This window comes from Canis lupus, chromosome 4 (assembly GCF_011100685.1).
Source record: "Canis lupus familiaris isolate Mischka breed German Shepherd chromosome 4, alternate assembly UU_Cfam_GSD_1.0, whole genome shotgun sequence".
In the NCBI taxonomy this organism is placed as follows: Eukaryota; Metazoa; Chordata; class Mammalia; order Carnivora; family Canidae; genus Canis; species Canis lupus.
The window spans coordinates 25,633,933-25,647,155 of NC_049225.1; the positions used below are offsets into that span (position 1 = coordinate 25,633,933).

Below are 13,223 nucleotides of genomic sequence, written 5' to 3' on the forward strand. Positions count from 1 at the left end.
TTTATTAGAAACTAACATTTAGACACCAAGAGCTGGGAACTAGATGTGCTCAGTGCTGCTGGTTGGTTGTCTTACTTCTGGGTCCTCTCAGCAAACAGAACTAAGAAATGTTTATTTATGAATATACACATCTATATCTGCCTATCTGTATCTCTATTTATATTAAAAAACATGACACCATAATGATTCTTCCGATTGCAGTCCAACACTACAGGGTTAAAGGTAACTTTCCTTCCTTCCTTATTCCTATTTCTTTTCTTCAGCAGTAAGAAACCTGGCTTTCATCATCTACAGTTTAATGACTTATTTGCTCACATCTAAAGTATATATAAGGTAGTTTCAGAATTGCAAAAGCACCCTCGGGAGAAAGTGAGCATATTTTGTATATAGGAGGGGCATGAATTGTGGACTAGAAAACAGACTGTGATAAGCAACCTATAAAATGTCCCCCATTGCTCCCTTCCTCCTAGTATTCATGATCTTATGTAGTCTCCTCTCTGTGCCTGTGGGGCTAGATAGAGTGACTTCTAACAAATAGACTGTGGCAAAAGTGATAATAGATCATTTCCAAAATTACATTACAAAAGTACTGTGACTTCTGTCTCATTTTCACTCTTTCTCACTTTCAGAGGTCTTACTCTTGAGAAAGCAAGCCTCCATGTTTTGGGTAACCCTAAAGTCTCATGTAGCAAGAAAGAGTCCCCAGTCAGTAGCCAGGGAGGACTTGAGGGCTACCAACAGCCATCTGAATGAGCTTTGAAGCACATGTTCCCTTAAACATGAGATGACTGCAGCCCTGGCTACGCTGTGGTTGTTAGAACGACCTTGATTAAGAGGTGCCTAGCTAAGCCAACCCTGGTTTTCTTATCCATAGAATCTATGAGATAAGTGTTTCTTGTTTAAACCACTAAAGTTTGGAGCAATTTCTCATGCAATAATAGATAATTAATACTTGCTGTGAAAAAGAGACTTATGAACTAGACTTTACTATTTGTGTATAGCTCTTTTTGTCTTTAGCTTTAGACTATATTCTCAAAACACTTTTTTTAGGTTAGTTAGGTTAGTTCTTTTTTTCCCCTAATCCCTCAGGATGATTATGATACTTAATTACAATAAAGTTCATTTGTTACTATTTGCATTCTATTAGGATTCCCCAACATTCTGAATTATTTTAATTTTTTTCAAGTGTGTGAAACATTTACATGGTTTTATTTTTTTTTATTTTTTTATTTTTTTTAATTTTTTTTTTTTTTTATTTATTTATGATAGGCACACAGTGAGAGAGAGAGAGAGGCAGAGACACAGGCAGAGGGAGAAGCAGGCTCCATGCACCGGGAGCCCGATGTGGGATTCGATCCCGGGTCTCCAGGATCGCGCCCTGGGCCAAAGGCAGGCGCCAAACCGCTGCGCCACCCAGGGATCCCCATTTACATGGTTTTAAACACCAGAACTGTGCAAATAGCTTACTTAAAAGTGTCACTCCCCAGGACCTCATTTTCATCTACTTCTTTCTTCCTTCTCTCATTCTTCCTACTTTGTCTTCCCACTTACTCTCTGCCCTGTAGATAATCTCATTAGTTTCTGGCTCACATTCTTGTATTTCTTTTAGCATAACATTGGAGAAACATGTATATTTTCTTATATCCCTTCTTTGTTACATGAAATGCAGTACATTGTAGGTTCTCTTTGCATTTAGCTTTTATTTGTTGTTGTGAATTTTATCTTGGAAATCATTCCATAAAAGCTCAGAGAGATTTTCCTCACTTTTTTTTTTAAGTTTTTATTTATTTATTCATGAGAGACAGACAGAGAGAGAGAGAGAGAGAGGCAGAGACACAGGCAGAGGGAGAAGCAGGCTCCATGCAGGGAGCCCGACGTGGGACTCCATCCTAAGTCTCCAGGATCATGCCCTAGGCCAAAGGCGGCACTAAACTGCTCAGCCACCCGGGCTGCCCTCTCACTTTTTTTTAATAGCTGCATTGTGCCTCATTTTCTGAATATACCAGAGTGTATTCAGTCAGTCTCTTGTCTATGGGCATTTGGGTTGTTTCCAGTATTTTACAGTTAAAAGCAATCTAATTGAATAACTTTATGCACTCATATTTTCATGATCTTAGAGGGGTTTTTTTTTCAGGGTAAATTCCTACAAATGGGACTATTGGGTCAAAGGTACATGCATATGTGATTTTGTTAGATGTTGCCAAATTGCTCTCCAAAAGAATTATAACTGTTTTCATTCTCAACAACAATGCGTGTGAATGCCTGTTTCTAATGGAGTTATTTTAATGTTTGGTTATCGAATGTTTGTAAGACATTCACTAACAGGGTTAAATACTGGCCTTATTTAAAAGGGGCACCTGGCTGGCTCAGTCAGTAGAGCATGTTATCCTTGATCTTAGTCATGAGTTCAGGTCCCCTGTTGGGCAGAGACCTTCCTTAAAAAAAAAATTTTTTTATGTGCTGTAAGAATTAAACTGAATTAAGACTAACATGATTTAACTCTACCATCCAATTCATTTTAGCACAATAAAAATAATTTAAGAAATAAAAAGTGATCTTTCTTTAAAGTATAGACTTTAAAGACTCATTTCATTTTTGCTAATGTTTAAAAACATTAGATGAATATGAATGAATCCCCATTATATACTCTTTAGTTTCATTTTATAGCCCTTTATTTTTATCTTTATGTCTTAACTTGTATCCCACAAGCTCCTCTTTTTCCTGTACTACATTAACTATTTTCCAGAAGGCACTGTAGTCACTTTTGGCTTTGTGTCCTTTCATAACCCACTCTCTCAGTCTTTATCCTCACTCCTCTCCAATTCTATCTGGTAAACTTGTACTTATCCATTAAAATTCAGTTCATATATTGGAGTGCCTGGCTGGCTAAATCAGTAGAACATGGGACTCTTGATCTTAGGATTGCGAGTTCAAGCCCCGCTCTGTGTATAGAGATTACTTCAAAGTAAAATCTTTAAAAAAATAACCTCAGTTCATATATTACCTCCTTCACATCTTCTCCCCCACCTTCTCCTACCCCCTCCACCATTACTCATCTAGTTTCTTTTTTAAAATGTGATTCTGTAATATTTTGTGTCGTTATAATAATGAGTTTGTTTAGTAATGACATCTTCTTTTTTAAGATTTTATTTATTTATTCAATGAGAGACACACAGAGAGAGAGAGGCAGAGACACAGGCAGAGGGAGAAGCAGGCTCCATGCAGGAAGCCCGATGTGGGACTCAATCCCAGAACTCTGGGATTACGCCCTGAGCCAAAGGCAGGCACTCAATCCCTGAGCCACCCAGCCATCCCAGTAATGACATCTTAATGGGTTTTCTTTTATACTAGGATGTGTTCCTTCAGCACACTTTCATTCTTCATTAGTCCCACTCCCTAATATATATATATTTATTAAATATTAGATAAGTGAGTGTATAAATTTTTTCCTTTGTATGGAGAATTTGAATCTTTGCAAATTATCGAAAATAATTATCTTTACAAATATTTATGCTCATATTTAATCACTACTTTTGATCTTAGAAAGATCTAAGATTTAAGATTCCATCTTAAATCTGAATCTACCAAACTAAATTTTATAACTACTTTATATTTGACAACATTTAAAATATTTTTTAGAAAAAAATATTGACCCTTGCTTTGACAATTTTATATATTCTATGTAACATAGTAATGCAAAATTAAAATTAACCTGTAATGAATTAACTTTGAATTTCCTCTTCACTACTAACTTATACTTTTCTTTTCCCTTCATAAAATAGAACATTGGGGCAGCCTGGGTGGCTCAGTGGTTTAGTGCTGCCTTCAGCCCAGGGTGTAATCCTGGAGACCCAGGATCGAGTCCCACACGGCTCCCTGCATGGAGCCTACTCCTCCCTCTTCCTGTTTCTCTGCCTCTGTCTCTCTCTGTGTCTCTCATGAATAAATAAATAAAATCTTTATAAAAAAAATAAATAAAATAGAGCATTGTACATTACATGAGCTATTAAGTTGGCTCTTGAATTTGAATGACAACTCTAAAATTCATTACTCTTGGAACCGTGTTAAGAAATGTTTTATAGATATGTAGAAAGTAAAACTGAAAAGTACTGAGCCCTATCAATTTTTTGTTTAAAAACGCATATATCTTTCTTGCTCTCTGGGCACTAGTACTGGGTAACAACATGGACAACGTATGCTTGCTTGTGTACTTTGCTTTTACTTGATCATTACTTTTTACCTTAGTTTTGTTTCCACCGCAACAGGGTAGGCTGCAATTCAATTCTGATAGTAACTACCCAAGTTTAGTCAGATTATATAGGTTTAAGAGCTTAATTCTCCATAAGTCTGACCCTACTTAAGATTCCAGCTGAAGTTGAGCCACCTACACTTCTGACCAACTAGGCTACAAGTTCAGGGATTCCCACAACCTTCTCAGGTTTAATAATTCATCTAGACTCACAGAACCCAAGAAGGCACTATACTTACAATCACAGCTTTAATATAAAGATACAATTCAGAAACAGCCAAGAGCAGACATGCATAGGGAGGGGTCTGGAAGGATGTTAGAATGCAGAGTTTCTGTGACCTCTCCTCTTATACTCAAGGCATATCACCTTCCTACCACATCAGTGTATTTGCCCACCAGACAGCTTCACTAAGCCTGTGTCCAGAATTTTTATTGCAGTTTTATTACATAGGTATGACTGATTATATCATTGGCCAGGTGATTAAACTCAATCTCTATTCCTCCATCTTGGGGGAATAGGTAGACCCAAAGTTCCAACCCAATCTTGAGGCTATCTAAGGACCCACAATGAGTCACCACATAAGAAAGACAATCGTATCAGTCAGAAAGTTTTAGGACAAGGACTAGATACATTCTTTTTTTTTTTTTTTTTTTTTTTAAATTTTTTTTTTAATTTTTATTTATTTATGATAGTCACAGAGAGAGAAAGAGAGGCAGAGACACAGGCAGAGGGAGAAGCAGGCTCCATGCACCGGGAGCCCGACGTGGGATTCGATCCCGGGTCTCCAGGATCGTGCCCCGGGCCAAAGGCAAGCGCCAAACCGCTGCGCCACCCAGGGATCCCTATACATTCTTTATTATAATATATTAAGGGTATAATACTGAATAGATTATTACTTGCACTAGCTTTGTAATTAGGATAAGAGAGTATAGAATCTTATAGTCTAATCCATAAAAAATGAGATAAAGTACAAATACACGGAATTTGAAATGACAGGTGGAAATAATGAAAACTGAGAAACTTGTTTATTTCAAGACCACAGCCTGGGTGGTAGAGACACTCACTACTACAAGATTGTTTCTTTATTGAATTAAGAAAACAATCTCTTTTACAGTTGCATCAAAAATAATAAAATACTGAGGAATAAACCAAAAAAGTGAAAGACCTGTACTTAAAAATGATAAAACATTGATGAAAGCAATTGAAAATGACACAAAGGGGATCCCTGGGTGGCGCAGCGGTTTGGCGCCTGCCTTTGGCCCAGGGCGCGATCCTGGAGACCCGGGATCGAATCCCACATCGGGCATCCCGGTGCATGGAGCCTGCTTATCCCTCTGCCTGTGTCTCTGCCTCTCTCTCTCTCTCTCTATCATAAATAAGTGAAAATTGAAAAAAAAAGACTAAAAAAAAAAAAAAAAAGAAAATGACACAAAGAAATGGAAAGATATTCTATACTCAAGGACTGGAAGAACAAGTATGGTTAAGATATTCATACTAAAAAAAAAAAAAGATATTCATACTATCCCAAACAATCTACCGATTTAATGCAATCCCTATGAGATTACCAACAGCATTTTTCACAGGACTAGAACAAATAATCCTAAAATTCATATGGAACCGCAAAAGACCCCAAATAGCCAAAGCAATCTTGAAAAAGAACAAAACTAGAGGTATGACAATCCCAGATCTCAAGATATACTACAAAGCTGTAATCAAAACATTATGGTACTGGCATAAAAATAGACACATAGATATATGCAACAAAATAGAAATCTCAACATACCAGAATAGCTAAAATTAACAAGTTCCGAAACAACAAATGTTGGGAAGGATGTGTAGAAAGGGGATCCCTCTTACACTCTTGGTGGGAATGCAAGGTGGTACAGCTACTCTGGAAAACCATGTAGAAGTTCCTCAAAAAGTTAAAAAGAGATCTACCCTTCAACCCAGCAATTGCACTATTAAGTATTACCCAAAGGATACAAACATAATGATCTTAAAGGGCAGATGCACCCCAATATTTATAGGAGCAATGTCCACAATAGCCAAATTATGGAAAGAGCCAAGATGTCCATCAACAGATGAATGGATAAAGAAGATGTGGCATTTTATATATGTATATATACAATGTAATATTACTCAGCCATCCAAAATGAAATCTTACCATTTGCAATGATGTGAATGAAACTAGAGGTTATTATGCTAAGCGAAATAAGTCAATCAGAAAGATAATTATATGATTTTACTCATGTGGAACTTACAAAACAAAACAGAGGATCGTAGGAAAAGGGAAGGAAAAATAAAATAAGTTGAAATCAAAGGGGGAGACAAACCATAAGAGATTCTTAACTGTAGGAAACAAACTGACAGTTGTTGGATGGAGGGATGAGTAACTGGGTAATGGGCATTAAGGAGGGCATGTGATGTAATGAGCACTGGGTGTTAAATGCAAAAGATGAATAAGTGAACTCTACTTCTGAAACTGATACACTATGTGTTAATTAGTTAAATTTAAATGAAATAAAAATTTAAAAAACAATAGAAAGCCCGGAAATAAACCCACAGATATATGGTCAATCTAAAACAGAGGATACAAGAATATGCAACGGGAAAAATTCTCTTCAACAAATGCTGTTAGGAAAACAGAACAGCTACATGCAAAAGACTGAAATTGACCACTTTTCTTATTCTATACACAAAAATGAACCCAAAATGGATTAAAGACCTAAAGTTGAGACCTAAAATTGTAAAAATCCCAGAAAAGAGCAGAGGCAGTAATTTCTTTGACATTGGCTATGGCAACATTGTTCTAGATATGTCTCCTGAGGCAAGGGAAACAAAAGCAAAAATAAACCATTGAGACTACATCAAAATAAAAAGCTTTTGCACAGTGAGGGAAACAGTCAACAAAACTAAAAGGCTACCTACTGAATAAGAGAAGACATTTGCAAATGACATATCTGATAAGGGGTTAGTATCCAAAATATATAAAGAACTGATACGGGCAGCCGGGGTGGCTCAGTGGTTTAGTGCCGCTTCAGTCCAGGGTGTGATACAGGAGACCTGGGATCGAGTCCCATGTTGGGCTCCATGATGGAGCCTGCTTCTCCCTCTGCCTGTGTCTCTGCCTCTCTCTCTCTGTGTCTCTCATGAGTAAATAAATAAAACCTTTAAGAAAAAAAAAAAAAACTGTTACAACTCAACACCAAAAGAATAAACAATGCAATTAAAAATGCATAGAAGACATAAACAGGCATTATCCAAAGAAGACATACAGATGACCAATAGACACATGAAAAGATGCTCATCATCATTCATCATTAGGGAAATGGAAATCAAAAAGACAATGAGATATCAACTCACACCTGTCAGAATGACTAAAATCAAAAATACAAGAAACAGCATGTGTTGGCAAGGATGTGGAGAAAAAGGAACCCTTGTGCACTGTTGGTAGGAATGCAAACTGGTTCAGCCACTATAGAAAACATTATGGAGGTTCCTCAAAAAATTGAATATAGAACTGTATTATTGGGTATTTGCCCAAAGAATATAAAAACACTAATTCAAAGCAATATGTGCACCCCTTTTTTATTGTACCGTTGCTTACAGTAGGCAAAATGGAAGCAACCCAAGATGAATGGATGAAGATATGATGTGTATACATACACACAATGGAATATTTAGCCATAGGAAAGAGTGAAATCTTGCTATTTGCAACAAGATGGATGGATCTAGAGGTGTAGTGCTAAGTGAAATAAGAGAAAGACAAACACCATATTATTTCATTCATGTGGAATTTAAGAAAGAAAACAAATGAACAAAGAAGACCAAAAAGAAAACAAAAAACAGACTTTTAAGTATAGAGAGCAAACTTGCAGTTACCAGAAAGAAGGTGGCTAGAAGGATGGCTGAAATAGGTGAAAGAGATTAAGAGTATACTTAGTGTACTGAGCACTGAGTAATGTGTAGAATTGTTGAATCACTTTGTATCCTCACCTGAAACTAATATAACACTATGTTAATTATGCTGGAATATAAAAAATAATTTTTAAAAATGTTTAAAGATTGTTTCTTTATTGTCATAGGCCTCTTCAGTGGATAGTGTTAGGAAATATGGTTGTTGGGATTCCTGGGTGGCTCAACAGTTTAGCGCCTGTGTTCGGCCCAGAACGTGATCCTGGAGTCCCAAGATCGAATCCCACACCTGCATGGGGCCTGCTTCTCCCTCTGCCTGTGTCTCTACATCTCTCTGTGTGTGTCTCTCATGAATAAATAAATAAAGTCTTTTATTAAAAGAAAAAAAGGAAATATGGTTGTTATATATGCACATGCGCACACACATACTTATAAATGTATATACACATATCTGTATGTGTATTTAATATTTTAAGCTAACCCATGAATTTGTGCTGTTACTTCCAGTTCAACTTTCAGGCTGTAGGGTTTTACCTCACATCTCCTATAGTATATGTTATATTCCCCTTCTTTCACACTAAGAATGCCGATTCTTTAGAACATAGGACATGAGGGCAGCCCGGGTGGCTTAGCGGTTTAGTGCCGCCTTCAGCCCAGGGTGTGATCCTAGAGACCTAAGATCGAGTCCCACGTCAGGCTCCCTGCATGGAGCCTGATTCTCCCTCTGCCTGTGTCTGCCTCTCTCTGTCTCTGTGTCTCTCATTAATAAATAAATAAAATCTTGGGGGGGAAAAAAAAACTGTTCTCTCAAAAAAAACAACAACATAGGACATGAGAGATTTAGAAATTCACATACTTGCTAATTTGCTTTATGCTATTGAACTTACACAACAGTCTCATAATACTATTCTTTTTTTATTTTTTAGATTTTATTTATTTATTAATGAGAGACACACACGGAGAGGGGGAGAGAGAGAAAAAGAGAAGGAGAGAGACAGAGACACAGGCAGAGGGAGAAGCAGGCTCCATGCAGGGAGCCTGATGTGGGACTCGATCCCGGGTCTCCAGGACCACACCAGCTGCAGGGGGCACTAAACCGCTGTGCCACCGGGGCTGCCCCTCATAGTACTATTCTTAATGCTACCACTACCAATGTGATTACTGAAAATATTTTTAATTTTTTTTACTTACGATCTCTATATTTTCTCCCATTTTTACAAGTTGTATTACATTTTTAGAGTATATAGTCATTATGTTATTCTCTCACTGTTAAATTCCCATTTATTCTTAGTTCTATAAGTAACTATATATTTAATTACTGCCCTTTATGCTGTGTTGATGTTTCTTTAGTAGTTTTGATCTGAAGCTTATTGTATAGTGGCTTCCTTTTTTTAATATTTTATTTATTTATTCATGAGAGACAGAGAGAGAGAGGCAGAGACACAGGCAGAGGGAGAAGCAGGCTCCACCTGAGCCACCTGGGCTGCCCTGTATAGTGGCTTCCTCAGGAAAACCTCATGGGAGGGAACAATATTCCTTGTGTTATCTCATGTTGCTAGCAGTTTGTAGGCTTTATACATGAAACTTAGTCTTACTGGATATAAAATTCTTGCCTCCTTTTTTCCTTCTGTGTTTTAAGCATATTGCTTCCATTTCTTTCCTCTCACAGTCTGATAATAAAATAATTTTCCCCTTCTAAGTTACTTGCTCTTTGTGCCTTTTTGTACAGATTTTTTTTCCTTAAAGTGATTAAGTAGAGCATGTCTTGGTGTGTTGTTCATTCTGGGTCTAAACGCTCAGAACATAATCTGCATGCCTTTTCAATACATAGTTTTAAATTTGGGGGTTTGTTTTTTTCCAGGAAAGTTTTCTTAAAATACAGCTTTTAGTATTTGTTGTATTTTCTTGCTTTGGTTTTCTTTTTTCAGGCACTCTTTATCCACATGCTCCTTCTTTGCCTGGCTTCCATAATCGTTTCTTTTAAAAAATGTTTATGTCTTCTATAGTTCCATTTTTAAATTTTATCTTTTTGTCTTCCTTTTCTCTTAAAAAATGTTACTTAATTCTGACCATTCTAGTTTTCTCTTCATTTTTGAAATTCTTTTTTTGTTGTAATTCTTTCCTAAATTCTGTTACTTTATTTCTTCATTTTTCTCATTCTAACATGTTTTTTTCATGGTGTGTATAAGTTTCTTAATCTCTTTTAGATTGTCTTGAAATAGTAAATTATAATTTTAGTATATTTTATGAACTATTTCTGGCATGCTTTCGTTATACGTAGAAATTCTATTCAGTCATTATGCACCATCTCTTGAAACTATACAATATCCTCTATGTAAGTCTTGGGAAAAACAAAAATGAACTTGAACCTTAATATAAACTCTGCAAATCTTACTACCATAGTAAATATAAGAGGCAGAGAAAGATACTAAATAACATCACTTGAGATGTATTCAACACTGAGACATTCTACAGGCAGATAACTCAGTTCTAAGAGAGGAAGAGAGAAAATGTAGAGGTTATAAGAAACATAACAGATATGTCAACCCATGACAAAGCATAGACTTTGTGTCCCAATCCCAGTTGAACAAATTGGGAAAAAAAAAAAAAAAAAAGAAAGAAAAGAAAAGAAAAACGTACAAGGCAATGGGGGAAGTATGAACAGTGATTGGATTATTTGTCACTACTAAGGAAATACTGTTAATTTTTTTAACAGATAGCTGTTGGGGATCCCTGGGTGACTCAGTGGTTTGGTGCCACCTTCAGCCCAGGGCATGATCCTGGAGTCCCGGGATGGAGTTCCACATCAGGCTCCCTACGTGGAGCCTGCTTCTCCCTCTGCCTGTGTCTCTGCCTCTGTCTCTCTGTGTGTGTGTCTCTCATGAATAAATAAACAAAATATTAAAAATAAAAAAATAAAGGATGGTTAGTGGTTTGTACTTATGTTTTTAAAAATAATAATCTTTATTTTAGCCCCCCCCTAAAATGTATCTAAAACATACTTATATCTGTAGGGTGATTAGAGTATATCTCACTGAAAAAGTAGTGTTTGAGCAGAGATCTGGAGGACATATATCTGAGGGAAGAGCTTTCCAGGCAGATGGACAGTAAATGGACTTCAGTGAGACTAGTGTGGCTATAAAGGGAAAATAGGAAGAGATGAGATCAGACTGTATGGCATGCTAGATTCTTCAGGGTCTTGGAGGCCAATTAAAGGACTTTAACTTTAAAAAAAAAAAAGGACTTTTACTTTTGTTTAGATAGGAGGGAAGTGGTAAGACTTGCCTCTTAAAGTGATTATTCTGACTGCTATGTTTATTAGTTAAATAAGTACTTTTTCAGTGACTCTTATGTGCTAAATTCTGAGAATCAAAATCCAAAAATACCTACCTTCCTTAGTAAGAAAGACTACACTAGAAAGGGGGCAAAGACAAAAGCAAAGAGACTCATTGTTAGGTTATACCAATAGTCTAAGCAAAAGATGATAGAGGTTTATATCAAGGTTTACATCAAGGTGGCAGTAGCAGCAGTAAGGAGAATTGTTTAAGTCTGGATATATTTTGAAGATGGAACCAACAGGATTTACTAATAGATTGAAAGTGAGATGGAAAGAAAAAGTTAAAGGGGTGCCTAGGTGGCCCAGTTGGTTAAGTGTCTGACTTCAACTCAGGTCATGATCTCAGGGTCCTGGGATTGAGCCCCGCATTGGGATTCCCGCTCCTGCTCACTCAGGCACACTCTCTCTCTTTCCCTTTCTCAAATATAAATAAAATCTGTAAAAAAAAAAAAAAAAAAGTCAAGAATGGCTACATTTTCTTGTTAAAATGGCACATAGATCACACCTAAGCCAAAAGCAGCCACTCAATCACTGAGCCACCCAGGTGTTCTTAGATGTACATATTAATACCATATCTCTTTGCTACATGTACTCTCCAGTTTAATATGGTTATTAGAGTGCTAGCCTATGATCAGTGGAACCTCTAATCTGTTAGCAGATTAAGCTGTGTGGCAATGACAAGTCCATTTACTTCTCTAGCCCTTAATTTTCTCATCTGGAAAATGGTAATAAGCATACTCTTGTTTTGTCAGGATTAAGTAAAATATGTTAATGTGATTTCAGAAATACAAAATGTTATATAAAAACAAGTTAGTGACACTCTATTTTACTTCTCTCTGTTAATGCAGAATACCATGGAAGTAAAGTAGAATCTATATGATCCTAAGCACAAGCATAAGTCTAAAAGAATATCTTTCACAATTTTGATAATAACCAAATTGTGTGCTTTGGTAAAGGGATCAGTATTAAAACAGAATTTTGGGGTGGTAGATTTTGAAAGGAATAGAATTGAAAGTTTGCTTTCTTCCTTTTAGTTTAAGGTACTCTCTTAGAGATTTCATGTCCTTCAATTTGAACAGTTTATTGAGAGCATATGCTGTGTCAGGCATGGTATTCTGTACTAGGTATTCTAAAATCTCTTAAGAATGTTAACACCGGGTCACCTGGATGGATCAGTAGTTGACCTTCTGCCTTTGGCTCAAGTCATCGTCCCAGTGTCCTAGGTTTGAGTCCCGCATCAAGCTCCCTGCAGGGAGCCAGCCTGCTCCTTCCTCTGCCTATGTCTCTGCCTCTCTCTCTCTGTGTCTTTTATGAATAAATAAATAAAATCTTAAAAAGAGCGGGGGGGGGGGGGGCGGGCGACACCTGGGTAGCTCAGTGGCTGAATGTCTCACTTTGGCTCAGGGTGTGATCTTGATGTCCAGGATCGAGTCCCACGTCGGGCTCCCTGAGAGGAGCCTGCTTCTCCCTCCGCCTTTGTCTCTGCCTCCCTCTCTCTGTGTCTCTTGTGAATAAATAAATAAAATCTTAAAAAAAAAAAAAAAAAGAATGTTAACACTGCTATTATATACAGTTACCACAGTCTCTCTCTTTTCAGAATAGGAATCTACAATATGTTTTCACGTATTAAGTTCAGTTTCAACTTAAAGGTCCCAGCTAATGTAAATAGTTTAAAAAGCCTAAGTTTTGGGCAGCCCTGGTGGCACAGCTGTTTAGCGCCG

At 37.0% G+C, this 13,223-nt stretch overlaps 1 protein-coding gene across 9 annotated transcripts in view; it reads left to right on the forward strand.

Moving 5' to 3' along the window:
• ADK (adenosine kinase) overlaps nucleotides 1-13,223 on the forward strand; it is a 508,004-nt gene that overhangs the window by 361,193 nt on the left and 133,588 nt on the right. The window lies entirely within an intron of this gene.